The sequence below is a fragment of the Gymnoscopelus braueri genome, assembly GCF_963280865.1.
Source record: "Gymnoscopelus braueri genome assembly, chromosome: 14".
Classification (NCBI taxonomy): Eukaryota; Metazoa; Chordata; class Actinopteri; order Myctophiformes; family Myctophidae; genus Gymnoscopelus; species Gymnoscopelus braueri.
In genome coordinates this window covers 52364259-52381587 of record NC_137619.1, presented here as the reverse complement: position 1 = coordinate 52381587, position 17329 = coordinate 52364259, and the positions used below count along the sequence as shown (strand labels likewise).

The following is a 17329-nucleotide window of genomic DNA, read 5'->3' as shown; positions in this document are numbered from 1 at the left end:
TTTAGAAAAATCGCAGAAGGGTTTGAAGAATCTTGGATAATTTAGACTTTAACATTTTAAAAAACCTTCCGTTCTGGGGTCCCTGGCACAAACATTTTCAAAAGGGGGGGCTGCATTGAAATGCATATAAATGTTGGTCCTTGAAAAGAAAAACTTTGCGCACTACTGACTTAGAAGGCATTTGTAGAATCGGCCTAAAACACTTAAAACTGTTAAGTACCATAAAACATTTTTTTTAAATGCAGATTACAAAAACAAAACACTTGCCAATAAAGAATTGGGTTAAAACAAAACAGAACTTTTTAAAAAGACTAGAATACCCAATTCTAGGCAAACATTTAGGGAAAGAACATAGGAACATCTCTTGAGTAAACTCAAACTGGCCTCAGCACACACAAAACACAATACCAGCCGGGCCAGCCACACAGGGCGATCTGTATACTTTCTTCACTGGGGTTTTTTACAATTTTTTCCCCCCAATATATTTAATTATATCCCAATTCTCCCAAATTTAGTCATTCTGCCAATTCCCCAAATTGTTGCATCCGTTGTTCAACCCCCACCTCCCCATTTTCTTTTTTAAGAACTCTCCCCCCCATGCCATTCACACTGCCGACCCGGCCGGCCGGGCAGGCCAGATCCAGCCATGGCTGGCACCCACGAAACTGGCCTACCCGACCAGCCCAGCCAGCCCCACAAAATAGCCACCCAAAACCAGCCGGGCCAGCCACACAGGGCGATCCGTATACTTTCTTCACTGGCGTTTTTTACACATTTGTTTCCCTGATGCCAACATTTTTTTTGGGTTAATGATCCATTTTGCTAACACAAATGCAGTTGCTAATTTTCATCCCCAATTTGATATTTTCTGATGTTCAAACCCCACCTCCCCAATTTCTTTTTTACTGGTTTGTGGACTAGCCCACAAATCTGGAGTCCAGATCCAAATCCAGGAGCAGCTGTTGGTGCGGTTGGCTGGGCTGGTGTCCGCAAATCTGGACTGGCACCCACAAATCTGGCCTACCAGACACCAGCCCAGCCAACCGCAACGCCCGCTGCTCCTGGGCAGAGCAAGGGCACAAGTGCGACCCGGAGGCCACGTCATGTATAACTACTGGAATGTAAAACTTCTGACATGAGACACATTTTCCTTCACTTTTTATGATACATTTAGTTGCCAATTATCCCTCATTGTCCCAATTAATTCTGTCAATATATGAAAAAAAGCAACGATCATTAACCCAACATTTAATGTCTGACAGCACCAAGCATAACATCTTCTCTAACAATAGCAGCCTTTTCCAACAATCTCTGAAACTAACCACCTGATACAATCAGGATACCTCATTTGAGGACTCAAACTGATCTAGGGTTACGCCATCAATAATATTTTCACAGCAGTTAATTTTTTTGCCATTTTCTGTTTTAATATAAATTTAGAGTTGCCAATTTAGTCACATTGATGTAGTCTCTACACTGTTGTTCAAACCCCACCTCCCCATTTTATTCTAAAAATCCATCCAATTATCCCTCATTGTCCCAATTTATTGCCCACATCGATGCCAATTCCCTAATTTTGTACCCCCCCCCCCCCCAACAAATTACACTATTCAATTATGTCCTGAAAGATATTGATCACCTCTTCCATTCCAGTCATCTCAAAGAACCTGTCTTTGAATGTGCGGTTCCGGCATTTCGGGCACATGTTGTGATCTGCCAGCCACTTCTGCACACACCTGCGGCACCCAACGATACAGCGACAGCACGGGGTGGCAATTGGAATCCTAATTGCCTCTGGAAGATTAAAGATAATTGTTGATTAGAACATGAATTTGATCAGTACCTTCATCTCCATTTGTACCATGGTTGTGTGACTTAGGCCCTATACAGTTACAAGAAAAAGTTTATGTGAACTTTATAAACCAGTAAAGGTACATTCTTTACATGAGGAAACATGCATAGTCCTAACTAAGTATGATTCAGAGTTTGGATCCTTGTGCGAAACAGTAATGAACCTGAAAGTGTATAGCTCAGTATCAAATATTGTATGAGTCCATAAAGTTAACTTGTTACCATAAGACTAACAAATGTATTTGTGCATGCATTTTGTGCATGCATTTATATTTATGTTTAATGCACACATGTAACATACACACCTGTGCACATGAAACACTGGAAGAGGTCTTTCAGGGCTTTTCTCTGTGCCTCCGTCAAAGCAACAGTTGACACCCGATTACCCTGGACATAGTCGGTGATGTTTCGCAGGCCTTGTGAGATGGCAGGGAGCTCTTCAGAGGCAAGGACAAATTCTTCCACTCTGTCCCTTGCTTCTTCTCCAAGTCTGGGGAAAGAAAAAAAAAATTGAGACATCTTGTTTCCCCCCCCAATTTAGGTGCTATATACAAAGTGTCAGTCCACCCCATTTGGCCTTTTTTGGAGGATAGACAAACAAATGTCTCCTCCGGTGATTAAGTCACCAGCCGTGAGTTAAGGGATATACTGGGAAGGCGTAACGCATGCAGAACACTACACTATCCATCCCGATTTTGCTCCCTGCTGAAAAGGTGCCCTGACAAACCTGTAGTAGTCACTAGTTTAAGATATCAAAACCAACTTGATACATTTTTGGGCTACTGAGAAGTGTATTATTGTCTTAATGTCTTCTGTGGATAACCTTAGTAGTCCAAACTAATCCCATTCAAACAGTGGATGTTCTCTGCATTCAGGAAATTCTTACGTTGACCTCCTCCTCTTCTTGTGCGCCTGCATCTGACTGTAGGAGCTCTCCCGCAGTGCGACGATCTTTGAACCACTCTTCTTCCAAAATGCTGCATCTACAGAAAAGAGAATGTAACATAATTACCATTTGGTTTCCAAGTGACTTATCTCTGCTTTGCATCTTTACCAATATATAGACCTTGTAGTTACAGCTCTCAATCTACCATATCCCAAAATATAACACCATTTCAGCCAATTCTCATTCTAAAAATAATATTTACTTATGAATTAAGTCCCTACACTCAAGCTTAGCCCAGAGTTTTGACCTTACCACCACCCCACCAGTTACATATGTATAAATAATATGTTTGGTTGTTTCATTAACCTTTAACTGTTATAATAAAAATCTAAGTCTGAATTAAGTTTCAAACAAAGGTTCTGAATTACAAAGCATTCAACCAAGCCAGAGTGATTGACCAACTTGGTAAATACTATAACTTACTTCTGCAAGCGCTCGAGTCAATTATCTTTTGCCCCGACGGGTGACAGAGGACCACGTCTTCCTCCAAACTCAATTCTTCGCGGACCTTGGCGGACACGATGTCTATGGAGAGATCCTGTTCTGGCAACAAGATATGAAGGGAGCCATCATCGGTGAAGAGCTGTCCTCTCACCACTCTCCCGACAATTATGCTCCTTTCAACACAGAAAAAGACAGGGTGGGTGTTACTCACAGATTAACATATATTCATTTGGGTGTTTTGAGCACTTTCCATTATCTAACATTAGGGGTGGAATAGGCCAACATAAAAGGCCAAAATTATACGAAATTTACAGATTGGTGGTAGTCAACCATTTGAAATGCTTAATATTCAAATACAATCCATTAAAAGTAATGTTGGCATGCATTGTTTGAAATGACACATTGTTGGATAAGCATGCATACTGTATTTACAGACAAAGAATACATTGACTATATTAATTACATATTATTTGGTTTCATACTTGGTAAAGGTTTTTGGCTGGCGTGGGAGTGGCTGTGCATTTCCTCCAGCAGGCCTTTGGAGGAATAGGCGCTGATGAGGCACAGATGTTGGTGGAGCTGCAGCAGCTGGCAGTTGGTTTGTGGGAGCCTCCTCGCCACCCACTTCGTACCTTATTTCTGGACTCACATCCATGTACCCAGTATTTCCTGACACAACCACGTCGCCATTTTCAGCCGTAAGGTAAATGGTTGTTGAAGCCAACTGAAAATGGAGGGATGAAAAGGATTTTAAAATTCACATTTTACTTTCATTCTTATAGTCCCGGTCTCAAATATCTTACTGTCCTTCACTCCTGTACAAACCGAATAGTGGAGAAAAATTTAGTATGAGCAAGTTAGTGCTAGCTAAACTGCTTCACAGTAAATACTAAATAGTCTGATGCATTTTGTGAGTCCTTTCAGGAGGCCAAAAGAGGAAGTAGTACCATTTTCCCGTTAGACAGCCGACCCCCCCCCCGTTCTTGTACATATCTTTTTCCCCACTTTTAATTTTTTGTTGTTGTACATTTTTTTCTAACTGGTGCCACTATATATATATATGTCTATGAACTGAATACCAAGGCCCTCATTGGAAACAAGTCCACAAGGACTTTTATGAAAGGACCTGTTAGACAATGTATTTTAAATGCAACTGTGCTGTTTTAAATTTTTTGCCTAATAAAATATTCAAAACTGCTCGAAGTCTAATGTTACATAATGTACATAGTCAGTGGTTCTCAAAGTGTGGTTCCAGGGAGTCCCCACCTAAATGTGTTAATATAGCATCAGTTAAAAACTATTAAATCCCATTTTATACATCGCCCATCTACAAGTAAGCACGGTAAAACTACAAATGCAGAGACTGTAGTGCCTCAGTAGGTAAATCAAGAACTACCATCAGTCTAAACACAATCCAAAAATAAAGTGTACATAAAACCACAATTCTTTTATGGGGTCCCTGGCACAAGATATTTATTATATGCGGGTCTGCAGCCAAATGCATATTAATTTGGGGTCCTCTACATATAAGTTTGAGAACCAGTGTAAATGAAGTTATGGAATCACTTCATTAATCAAATGAAAAGTCACATCGGGCCGGCCGCCCAACACGTGGGTTGACCACGCTAGCATTAATTATCCATGTGTTAGTCGAATATAATTCAACTTACTTTATTACACAAGTAGATTCCTAATCTATTCCTATATGTATATATACATATATATATATATGAGTGGGTTCTGAAGTGATTTTAGTTTAGCTGATCCTTTACTTTTAACATGACATGTCCATTTTTGACAAGGCATTATGGGCAAAAATGTCCAAATCTCAACACATTAAAGAAATGCTAAATTAGCATGACTAAAAACGGTCACAAGACGCTTGTAGACCGGCTTTCTTGCATGCTGTAGCAAGCGGCTAAGCTACTAAAGCGTGGCAGAAAAGGGCTAGGCCCTGCTGGGCCATAGCTTAATGGGCTTCGTAGTTAGTGCTAGAATGTTCCATTACGGTTATGATAAAAAAGAACAAACCTTAAATACAGTTGCCAGAGTCTGAACATTGAAGTCCACCAGACGTATGTTCACCGTCCGGTTTCCCCGTGAGACATTAATTCTGTCTTCTAGGTCTAGCGAAGCAGCTGAGAAAACAGACATGGTGAAGGAAGATGGCGGTGCCATGCGGCAGGTAGGACTTCAAAGAGAGGTGGAAGCAGGAAAGACGGAAATGTAGTCGGTCTGCCTTTTATACCCTCCCAAAATGCGTGAAACCAGGTGATCAGTTCCTGGTGAAAGGTCACCTGACCTGTTGCTATGGAAAGAAATTTTTTTTGGTTGGATTAAGTTTGATTATTTAGGGTATGTTAGACATTATTTGTATAACTATTTTTTACTTATTTATGTATTAAATGAGATTAACTTATGGAGAAATTTGTAATTTCTGTTCATTTGCAAGTGATTGGAATGGGGAAAAAAACACCTATTCATATACTATACTATACACACACACACACACACACACACACACACACACACACACACACACACACGCACGCACGCACGTCATAGCTATGTCTATATTCAGACTGTCATGACTGTATTCTTTATTGCATCAGTTCTTGGCCTATAGTCACTGTAAATCAACTCATCGCTACATGTCTGGTATTAATTATGTGTCTATGAATATTTTTATATAAACATTTCTTTTTTTTTAATTAAACAAATATTCCCCAAAAAATACAGCCAGACTGGCAGATAATTTCTGCTCCACCAACAGCTCCATGACAGATTATGATGGATTAATAGTGTATTAGATCTAATGCACTTAAGGGCAAGACGAGCTTTATGGCCTTATTCTGGGCAATTTGTAATTTAAGCAGGTCCTTTTTAGCAGCATTGGACCACACAACTGGACTGTAAAGACCGGATATCACTAGTGCCTAGTGGATAACCTGCACAGGCTGCACAGCAGATGTTGGAGTTAAACACTCTTGATCATGGACTATAATGATCATTTTCTTAGTTATGTTTTCAATGCGAGACCATGTTAGATGACTGTCTAATGGAATACAAAGTAGTTTTGTTTCATCTATACCTGCTCAATTCCTAAATCCCTTAAATTCAAATTCAAAAACATATACTGTGATTCAAATACAATGGATTTTGTCTTTGAAATGTTCAGGACCACCACCCACTCTGATATGTATTGGTTCCTTGTTAAGAGCTACAGACAACAGGTCTTCCACATAGTAGCAGACAAATTTGTGTCGTCAGAATACATGGCTATAGACGCCTTAACAGACGACGTCACACTGATACGAAACAGTATGCGCGCGCAGGTCGGCAGCAAAATAACCCCACCGCTCATAAGATGCAATGTAAAAGTGGTCACAGTCTCATGTGTAAAAATGCATCCCATCAAACTTTCAGATTCTGTTTCTCTCCCAGTGTGGAGGAAGAATGCTTAGGATTTTTACTGTGATCTCTCGCTCTTGAAATATATAATCCTTGGTTTCTGTTGTGTGTAAACAATAATAACAATTCAAAGCAGTTGTCCTCAAAAACAAAACAAAAATGAGCGCTCATGGCACCAGAACCTGCTTGGCTCGCGCAGCAGCAGCCCGTCAAGACTAATTTATGCTCCGTCCCGCGAAGGTGTCGCGCACAGAGAACGGCCGAGAATAGCAGATCTCCAAGCTCACAGCGGTCGCATCCGTGACGCGGTTGTGAGCTATGTCAGCTGTTCTCGTGCGCAATACCGTTACGCGATGGAGTATATATGTGTTGCAGGGCGCACTCCACTAGCCTACACACAGAGGAGGTTGAATGAACTGAAACAAGCTCACCCCAAAACAACAGGTTTGGGGATCTGTTGGGAATTGATTACATGAAACAGTCACCTGTGCGTCCAGTCTCAATGTTTGTAAACAAATAATTGGTCTATTGGCCCTGTCTAAGACCAGTGGCATGTCATTTGTAAATATGTCACACCAATATGAACACCCCCCACCTGGCTTCCCAATCCCCCACAGAGCTTTTATAAATGTGGCAACTGTGCACAGTGCTCTAATTCATCAAATACCAAATGTTTTACCCATCCACCTGGTAAAAAATATAAAATATCCTCATTTATAAATTGTAACTCAACCCATGTGGTATACATGCTTAAATGTCTCTGTGTACTGGCATACATTGGTCAAACTAAAATACCACTTAAACTCGTATTGGTGAGCACAAAACTGCTATTCACACTAACAACCCTGAATATCCCATGGCCATGGCAGGCACTATCAACAAGCAAAGCATGGCTCCCCAGCATCCCTTAAATTCTGGGAAATAGAGAAAATCTTGCAGCCTCATCACGGGGTGGTGACAACCGTGACATCATTAATAAATTGCTTCTCAGAGAAGTACTATAGATCCACAACCTTGACACCCATGGTCTAAACGAAGAGCAGAGCCTTTCTTGCTTCCTGTAGACGGTCCCTGAGGCTTTCATGTGTATTTTGTGTTTTTGGTGCCTTTCATTTTTGAAAATGTTCTCTTTTTTGCATTGTGTCTTAAAAAGATCGAACATGTTTTGGTATTGGCCTAATATTTTCCGTCCCTTATTTCTATATGTACACTGCTTTAACTTTATCTTGATATGGCATTATATGGTTTTACTATTTTGTATATATTTTGCAATATGTCTAATAGTCCATATACCCAGAGCCAACCCCAATCACCACTGATTGTCGCTACCTTAAGGCTGTGACGTGTAGTACTAGGTAATTACCATGAAACAGAGGGCCATCTATCATTGGCTCAATACATTATTTCTATTCATTTTTGTCACATTATTCCTTAATTTACAGTAGATCTGCCAGTCATCCAGACTGACAGATTCACTTGCCTTTTGCTTTGCAGTGTTTCTAAAGCCATGCAGTTCTTAATTTCCAATCCAAGGTGCTCTTATACAGGTTAGTTTGTTTTCTATCTGGAGCATGCTTGTCAGCTATTGACAAAAATAACTGCATAAACAAATTCAAAGCCTTACGCAGCCGCCAGTTAGCTGGCTTGTTCTTTCTTCATGGTGGTGTGTTGTGCGGGAGCATTTCATTGAAGGTATAGGCCTACTGCTTTATTAACTGTTTATTTTCTTATAAATTAGGCTAAGCAAAACCCCGAGTGTAGTCCTGGCTCTGCAGGTGCTCGTCGTCAGTGGGATACATTGACCCACACACCTGTTGTAGGCCTACAATATATCAATGCGGACGGTGCTGTTTATGGTACGAAATGCCTTATTTTTAGCACGCACTATTAATGAATTAATGAACGCGCCTATATATAGACCCCTTAACAGACAACGTCACACTGATAATAACCAGTATGCGTGCAACCAGTATGCGCACAATGAAACCTATTCTATCAGGTCTCGCTAACACGTCAATCAATGCAAATGATCCTAATACGATACAATTGCTAAATTATAATAATGATAATACTAGTGATATTAATAATGCTAACTTAACAAATTAAAATTAAAATAAAAGGGGGGGGGGGATGTGTGTGTCCTCTATGTTGGTTGTCTCTACTTTTGCCGATGTAGCAGATTCAACATTTTTGGGGAGGACATTTGGTGTAATAAAACATTTATTAGTTATTGTTTTATGAATTTCTCTGCATACTTGTTTCCATTCTTCTTCATTTAGTCTCCTATTTCAGCGTTCTATTTTAATTGCATACACTATCATTTGTGTTAGTATTATTCTGGAGGATTTTATATATTTTTGACAAGGTGTTTTCAGGTACTGTCTGATGGTTTTTAATCAGAAAATTAATTAAAGGGTGCATTTAATTTTCTTCACTTGCGTTCTTAAACATCTTGAAAAATATGTCCTTATACTTGCAAATATTTATAAAAAATCCTTTATATCCTGTATCTGGATATTAATAATTTAAATTAGTTTATTTTCAGATGTTTGCATACATTTCCATGTTTTTAATGTGTTGTATGTGTTTAGCCTTTTGATTTGTATAGGAAGTCATTTTTATCAATATAGGTTAACGTTTTTATGGATATTGGTATAGATTCTTTCTTAATCTCCTCTCTACCCAATTTACTTCTGTTCTGTCATTTGACCATGTCATTATTGTGTTTATTTGTGTTGCATTGAAATAGTTCGGTAAATTAGGAACGTGTAAGCCTCCACAGTCCTTTGCTTTAGTTCGTTTACTAATTTGTATTCGTTTTCTTTTGTAATTCCATATCAAATGTATATTAAGCCGTTCCATCGTTTAAAATATGTTATAGGGATTTTAATTGTTAATGCCTGAAACAAGAAGAGGAATTGTGGGAGAATCATCATTTTGATTGTGTCTAAAAGATGGATTTAGTATAATTTTCCACGTACTCAATTGACGCTTAATCTTATCGGTTGATAGTTAGCCTCATACATTTTGTCCAAGTCTTTATGGATGAAAATGCTTAGGTATTTTATTTGATCCTGATTCCTTTTTAGTTTGAATTGTTTTTCGCTGTCTGTGTTAATTCGTTGCCAATTGTTATTGATTCGCATTTCGTTTCATTTATTTTATATCCTGCTAATTCACTATATTATTTTATTGTTTCCTTTAACGCTGGTAGTGAGGTTTCTGGTGATGTTATATACATAATGACGTCATCAGCATACATTGCTAATGTGTGCTCCTCGTCCTATTTTTACTCCTTCAATGCGTTTTAAGTCATTGATCAGTTATTCATTTTGTTAGGAGAAGCTCCTTGCCTCTGCTGTTTTTGTCCTTATTATTTTTCGTATTATTTGATTATTTGGTTTAGGTTTATTGTTTTATTGTATACAAACCAACTTATTTTGTGGTTTAGTGGGGGCTTTTTATATATTTATAAGCAGACATTTTTTAGTGCGTTTAACCGTACACGCACACGCACACGCGCGCGCACACACACACACACACACACACACACACACACACACACACACACACACACACACACACACACACACACACACACACACACACACACACACACACACACACACACACACACACACACACACAGCCATTGAGGGAGGCAGATGTGACTATAGTCATAAGAATGCTTTCTGAGGGCAGCATCAATTCAGCACAGGTGGACACGCTTGTTTGTGTAAGCTATTATTTTTGTAAACCGTCATAAAGACTGTCTGTCTGTATAGATGGATACAGCCTATCCATAGTAGACCTTATATTGATTATTGAAAATCTGTCATTTGCATTATTTTTTACATTGATAACATTGGTAGCAATGTTGATATTCCTCCAGTGTTAAATATAGTACAGAAATGGTTTTGATCAGCACGCATATGGAGCAAGGAATCTGCCAAGTCGCGCGACCGGCGCACGCACCGTGCACTGGAATGGAATCACTTGGGATGGACACAATAGTTTGCACAGTAGGTGGCGGTATACCCTCGAGGGTATACCGTCATAAAACCAAGAGGAACATTGCTAGCGGAACACAGCTGGGCTGATGGTTGTTGTTGTTGGCAGCTGCACATGTACTGAACATAAGACAAAGTTGATCATGTCTGTCTTGGAGTCTTATGAAGACACCATTCTCCAAATGGTGGGAAATGGGTATTCGGACCAGCACATTTCTGACCATCTTGTCTTCGAGATGGGGGTGCAGAGGGGAGCTTCAGAAAGAAATGTTAGGCAGTTCCGGACTGACAGGGGACTTGTCAGAAAGTGTATCTCTGACCAAAGCCTTGAAGTGGCCGTTGCAGAGGCCATAGATCAGGTATGTGGCTCATGTTTTCACAAATCGTCATTCGTGCTTATTGATTAGCTACTGCTACGGCATTGCCATTGCATTTCCAATCAATGCCTGCGACATTTTGGGGCGAGTTTCTGGGGCAGACAAAAATAGTGTTTCGAGAAAATGTTAACACATTTGTTAAATGAAAAGGTTACACAACATTCTTTTAGCCACAATGACCAACGCTCTCTATGACGTGTGGGGGGAAGGGAATCATTGTCAAGTCAGACTGGAGGTGCAAGCAGGTGGATTTGGCTGCTGGCATGGGAGCTTGAAAATAAACTATATTTGTATGTCCTGTTATAACTTTTAATCTTGCAGGGCCCTGCAGTGATACTTATGCCATAGTTTTGCACTAGGATATACAACAATCATAAATGTATCACTTTATACCAATTCATTGTCTCACAAACTCAGTACCATTACCTATGTTGACTGTTGCTTTTTAGGCTCTATGCACAGCAACCATTTGGAGAGAAATTTGGCCTCTTCTTATTTCCTTCACGGGTATTGCCAATGATGCTAATGAAGGCTCTGTTCCATTCTGGTCAAATGGAGCCAGGGTGCTGATATTGTGCATTTTGTCTCACTGGAAACACTGCCACACCAGTGGGTCTCAAAGTGTGGTCCAGGGACCCTCATGGTTCCCTGAGGGGGTTCCAAATGGCCCCTTAAAAGGTGTGTAACGGTTCCATTTGTACATTTGAGTTATGGGGGTCCTTGAAATTAAAAGGTTTGAGAACCACTGTGCTGCATGAAATGGAACAGAACCTTCATTAGTATCATTGGTAAAACCTGTGAAGGAAGTAAGGAAGAGGCCCAATTTATTCCCAATATGCTGTGTATACCCAAATTCTCAAATAATGACTTTCCTAAATAACATTGTCAGTCCTCATCCCAGCATTTACTTGACATGTTTATGTTTTCCCCCCAAACTCTTTAAATAATAGACTGGACCAAGCTATGGACGCAAAATGATGACCGGTCATTTAGCTGCACAGGGTGTCCATGCATCTGAAGGTCGAGTGGGGAGGACTTTGGCAAAGATGCATGCACCCTATCATGTAGAACGCCAACAGGTAGGCTGAAGTTGCATGTAAAAGGTCTTGTCATCAGTCATATAGCAAAACATGGTTATTGAATCACATGTTCATGTTTACTAGGATATTTTTCAGGCTGACACATTTAACAAATCTAATCAACAGTGTTTTTATTTGTGAAATACTGTATTGTGTGGCCACTGGCCACAGAAATGTAAATTGTAAAATTGTTCCTATTTAGGGTGCAAGAAACCTGAACTCTCAGCCTTATGAAGCAGAGTACTTTGGTCACAAGCTTCACATGGATCAGAATGAAAAACTGGCAATGTATGGTGTTACCCATGTGATAGCGGTTGATGGGTTCAGCAAAAAAATGGTTGCACACTCAACAATGCCCATCAAAAATAATCTAACAATTTATGAGGAGGTGTACCGGTAAGACTAACAATTTTTTTTTGCATTGATAATTAAGCAGATTACTGCAGTAATGTCAGTAAATTATTATTTGTTTTTTAAATGTATATTTGATCAGATACTGATGTATTTTGTTAATATACATAGTACTGTATATGTTTGGTGTCTAATGCTATGCCATGCCAGAGGTGCTTATTATTGGCCCTGTTATGTGAAATTCTGAGAATATGCTCCAGCTAAGAAACATCTGATGCTTGATGTATTTATTTTCAGAATTCACAAGGTATGGGTGAGCCATTACATAACTGACCTTTTTATTGTTATATTTATGTTGCTTCTCGTCTTTCTGTATGTCTTGTGTGTTTCTCAGACATGCAGTCCTTACTTATGGGATATGGGACCAGGTGAGAGTGGCAGAACACTCGTCGCCACGATGCAGGATTTATTTGGAAACGGGTGTGTGCGGCCTCTTTCTTTATTTTCATATTTACTTATTTACTTAAGGTCAGCAGCACCTCACCAATACTGGTGTGCGCCCTCCTCCCTTTTGTTTACCAGGTCAGAGTGGACCATGGAACAGAGTTCTACCTCAGCCTGTTCATGCAGGAAGAGTTGGCTGAGCACAGACACAACCTTCAGAGACAGCCCTACGTCCAGACAACATCAACAAAGGTGAGATTACATTTATGAATTTTAAATGGAAATGAATTAGCTTTTACCACTTAAACCCCTGCATCAGTATTTTGGGGGAAACTTTAGCTGAAAATGCAGATCTACAAGCACGCAACATGTTGCTGAAAATAGCAGATCTGAAAGCTCACAATGCGTTGTGAGCTTGTAGATCTGCTACTTTCAGCAAAGATGTTTAATGTAGAGCGGAAACAAATAAATAAACTAGTATAGAGCCCTGAGGGACTCCGGTCAGCCATATAGGATTTCACTGGTCAAATATTTTCCAGACGGGTACAATCAAATCCTTCAACCACCATCACTGCACTTAAATGTAATCCATGTCGAATATTAAGCTATGTTGTATGTAACATACACATTAATGTGGACTGTCAGGGACAGTTGACATCCTGTACTAGTTCAGTAATACTTATTGTCATGGATCTTTTTCTTCAACAGAACCATGTAGTGGAGAGGATGTGGGTTGAAATAAACCAGAGGGTCAACTTTCCCATCAAAAGTGCTCTGGTTAATATGGTAGACCAAGAGATACTGGACATGGATGATGAATTAACCAAATATTGCACATCCAATCTAACCTGTCAGATCAGCAGCATTGGGATGCAGAGAGCAGTGGATGCTTGGAATGCTCATCGTATTCCAGGTACTTGAAATGTTAATCAGCACTGCCTGGTTTGTATGATATGCCCAAACCTATGTTATATTTAAGCCCAGATTGTATTCCTGCACACTTGGCTCTAACTGCATCTCCAGACATTAGAAGTAATGTCAGGAAAAGAGACATGGCAATTTAATCTAGGGTTAGGCTTGTGATTTCACGCATTATCTGTTTTTGCCTTTTTTTTCCCTTTTTTCTTTTTTTTTTAGGGAAAGGCATTCCCAATGTTCTTGCACAAGGTGGTTGCCAGAAAAGACTCCCTGAAGACCTATTGCCTGGATCATCTGCAGCTGCTGACCGTTACCGACAAGAAACAGGGAATTCTTTGACCAGACTGTCTGTTTTTGGCACCGACCCATTTCGTACTGAAGAGGACAAGATTAGGGCAGAAACAGCGTTCAGTTTGCGTCACCGTGACCTGCCAGCTCTGTTTAACTGTACTGTTAACAGGCAATACAGACCATTCCAGGATTGTTTGCTTGACCTGGTCAACATAACCAGAAGGAATGTGTAGGAGTCATAGCTGCTGTTCTACAATGATTAGGATGTTCCAAGAATTCCAAGACTACATTTTGTGACCTGTACTGATGTTTTATGTTTTCAAAAAGTAAACTATGCAATTTGACTTAAACAATAAAGCACCATTGTCTGTGTAAAGGCAAGTTAGTAATTAACAATGGTCAATTTTTGGAATTTGATGCTTGCATGATGAAATCTTGTTCATAGAACTAAAAAACTCTGTCACAATGACAGACTGTTGAGTAGCTCATTCCTAATCGGTGTCCACCTAACACAAATTTTAGAAGCTGACTGAAACCTCTGGTCTGTCCCATAGCAACTTTATTCTGTTTACACACTGATGACACTTTATCTGACATGCCATGAAGACCGTAGAGCTTACAGTATTTGAGAACCTCTATGAGAACAAATGTGATAGACTTGCAGAAATGCAGAGTAACTGTAAATGGAACTGGGGTAATTAAAATAACACATGAAAAAATAAACACTAAAGGGAGACAGTTAATCTTGTCTAATAATGTACAATCATGTTTACTTAGTTATAAATAAAGATGGACGGAATACATTCGAGAGAAGTGGGGGGGAGAGACGGTGATTTCTCTATGTCAAATGAGGATTCATTTAAGATGTGTAAATTCCAATGGACGTGTGTCGATTCCCATGTGTGGGCAGAAGTGGAAGACTCATTTGTCTGGAGGGGGGATGCAAAATGTTTAAGAAAGTGTTTCTCTGGAAGCCATTCACTGGTGCTTTCGGAGAGCCCAATGAAAAAGCCTTTCTGGGCTGACTTTCATAGAGTAATAAATAGTAATGCATATAGATATGGCCTTTGAATTTTCCTTATTTTTAAGACATGCCAATTTCCAGGCAAGGAGACATGAATGGAAAGGATCTGGCTTCAGAGGGATGGGTTCATTACGTTTAGGAAAATTGGGTTAAAGAATATGTAAAGTTACTGGACTTTGTGTGTGGAGGTGAGGAATGACTTTGATCATTGTTCTGCTCATGTAAACTACATTTATATTTTTTATAGATTTGCATTTATTCACTCTGATCTTATGCCTTCTAATGTTTTGTTGTATGTAGGCCAGACAAGAGATGCGCGGATCGCGGTTTTAGCCGTGGTTGCTGCAGTTAACCACACTTTGGGTGGATTTGGGTCAATCAAATATAATTATTAATTCATATCGGATAAACTGCGGGTGAAATATTGCGGTAAATAAATTAATGACATCTAATATATCTATCCATAAAATAGCTAAATATCTGCGTGCTTGTGTCTGTGTGAGTGTGTAGAGCAGCCTCTGTGTGATGCGATCAGAAAATGCATTGATTTAGCATATGGAATTTCGGTGCGTCTTTTTTCTTTTTTTTTAACCGGTGCTGCTGTGCTGCGCTGAAGAGCAGTGCGCTCTGTATGTATGGGCATCCAACTGAGCCGCACCGACATTCCATAGCCTAAATCAATGCATTTTCTGATCGCATCGCACAACTAATACTAAAACTAACTAACGGGGAATACCAGAAAATATTAATATTTTGACATACGGGAAAAACGGTTGGTGCGGATGCGGATATTAAAATTGGATAATATAATTATTGCGGTTGGATAACAGATGGATAATTAATTTGTACCGCGGATTCGGATGACCATGAGAGGCCATCCGCGCATCTTGGCCTCATTCACTCATAAAAAAAACAGCAATGGCAATCACATTTGTGATGCTGTAAATGCTTTCTTAAACCTACATTAAACCGAAAATTGCGATCTACTGAGCAACTGAGCAATTTTCACTGCTCAACACCATTGGGCACTGAAGTATAATTCAGGCTTTTTAGAGGGCACATAACTGAAATGAAAAAGGGTCTGAACGCATGCTATATCATCCAGGTTAGTTATAATTGTGATCAATTGACCAATAGTATTTTTTAGCCCATGAATTTAATAATTCTATGAAATTACGTATTAAATTATATTCACAAGTTTTCATTCTCCAAGTTAAAACTTTTCTAGCATTGGACAAACAAAATATGTGGACTGTTTTCTCTTATCTCAGTGAGTGCTCTCCCACTCTTAAAATATGTGTTCTTAAGAGAAAAGTAAAAATAAGACTTAACTTTGATGAATCAGTTAAGAACAAATTTACAGAAAATCTGGGCATGTATTTAAAATATATGCACAGTTTTTATTAGACAATGTATTAATGTGATATTTCTGTAAAATAAAACACTAAAAGAAAATATGTTAATGAAAGTCTCAAGGATGGCATATGTATGCAGTAGGCCTACGTGGTCTGTTGCACTGGCTCTTTATACACTTCTTGATGCTTCATATTAATTACAATTTGTGAACAAATTAGTAGTATCTTATGGCCACAAATTAACAAAATTGTGAGAACGAATTATCTCATTATATAGCCGCTATGAGAGTCTGCCATGATGACCAGGGAAGGGCAATTGGTCCCACCCTGCACCTGCAGTAGCCTACACGCAGCCGCAGGTGAACTCAATCTGCCATGAATGGAGTCCCTATAACAGCAAGCACAATCCAGTCGTCTGTTTGCGCTGCCACCAACCAGAACTGTGTCCCCAATCCCCATAATGTGTCTAAAAGTGAGTTTGTCTCTTATTAGCTTGATACCATTGTTTTTGTTCAGTTCACTATCCTGTGTTTCACTTGTTTGCATAGGCTAATTGTTTGTTTTGCGAGCGTCATGATGCCAGTGGTGTAAAGTAACGAAGTACATTTACTCAAGTACTTTATTTCCAATCGTCTATACTTTTACTTCTACTCCACTATTATTTGAAAACTTTAGCTACAGTTATTTTGCAGATATAAATGATTACATTATAAAGCATACATTAACCACTTCAGCCCTAGGCTATTTTCAAACATTTTAGTACTTTTACTTTAGGTACATTTGGATACCAATACTTTTGTACTAAGTACATTTTGAATTCCGGACTTT

The 17329-nt window shown here is 39.3% G+C and overlaps 1 protein-coding gene across 3 annotated transcripts in view; it reads left to right on the top strand.

The window, feature by feature from the left end:
- The window catches only part of LOC308100257 (uncharacterized protein), a 48049-nt gene that overhangs the window by 16116 nt on the left and 14604 nt on the right, over positions 1-17329 (top strand). The window lies entirely within an intron of this gene.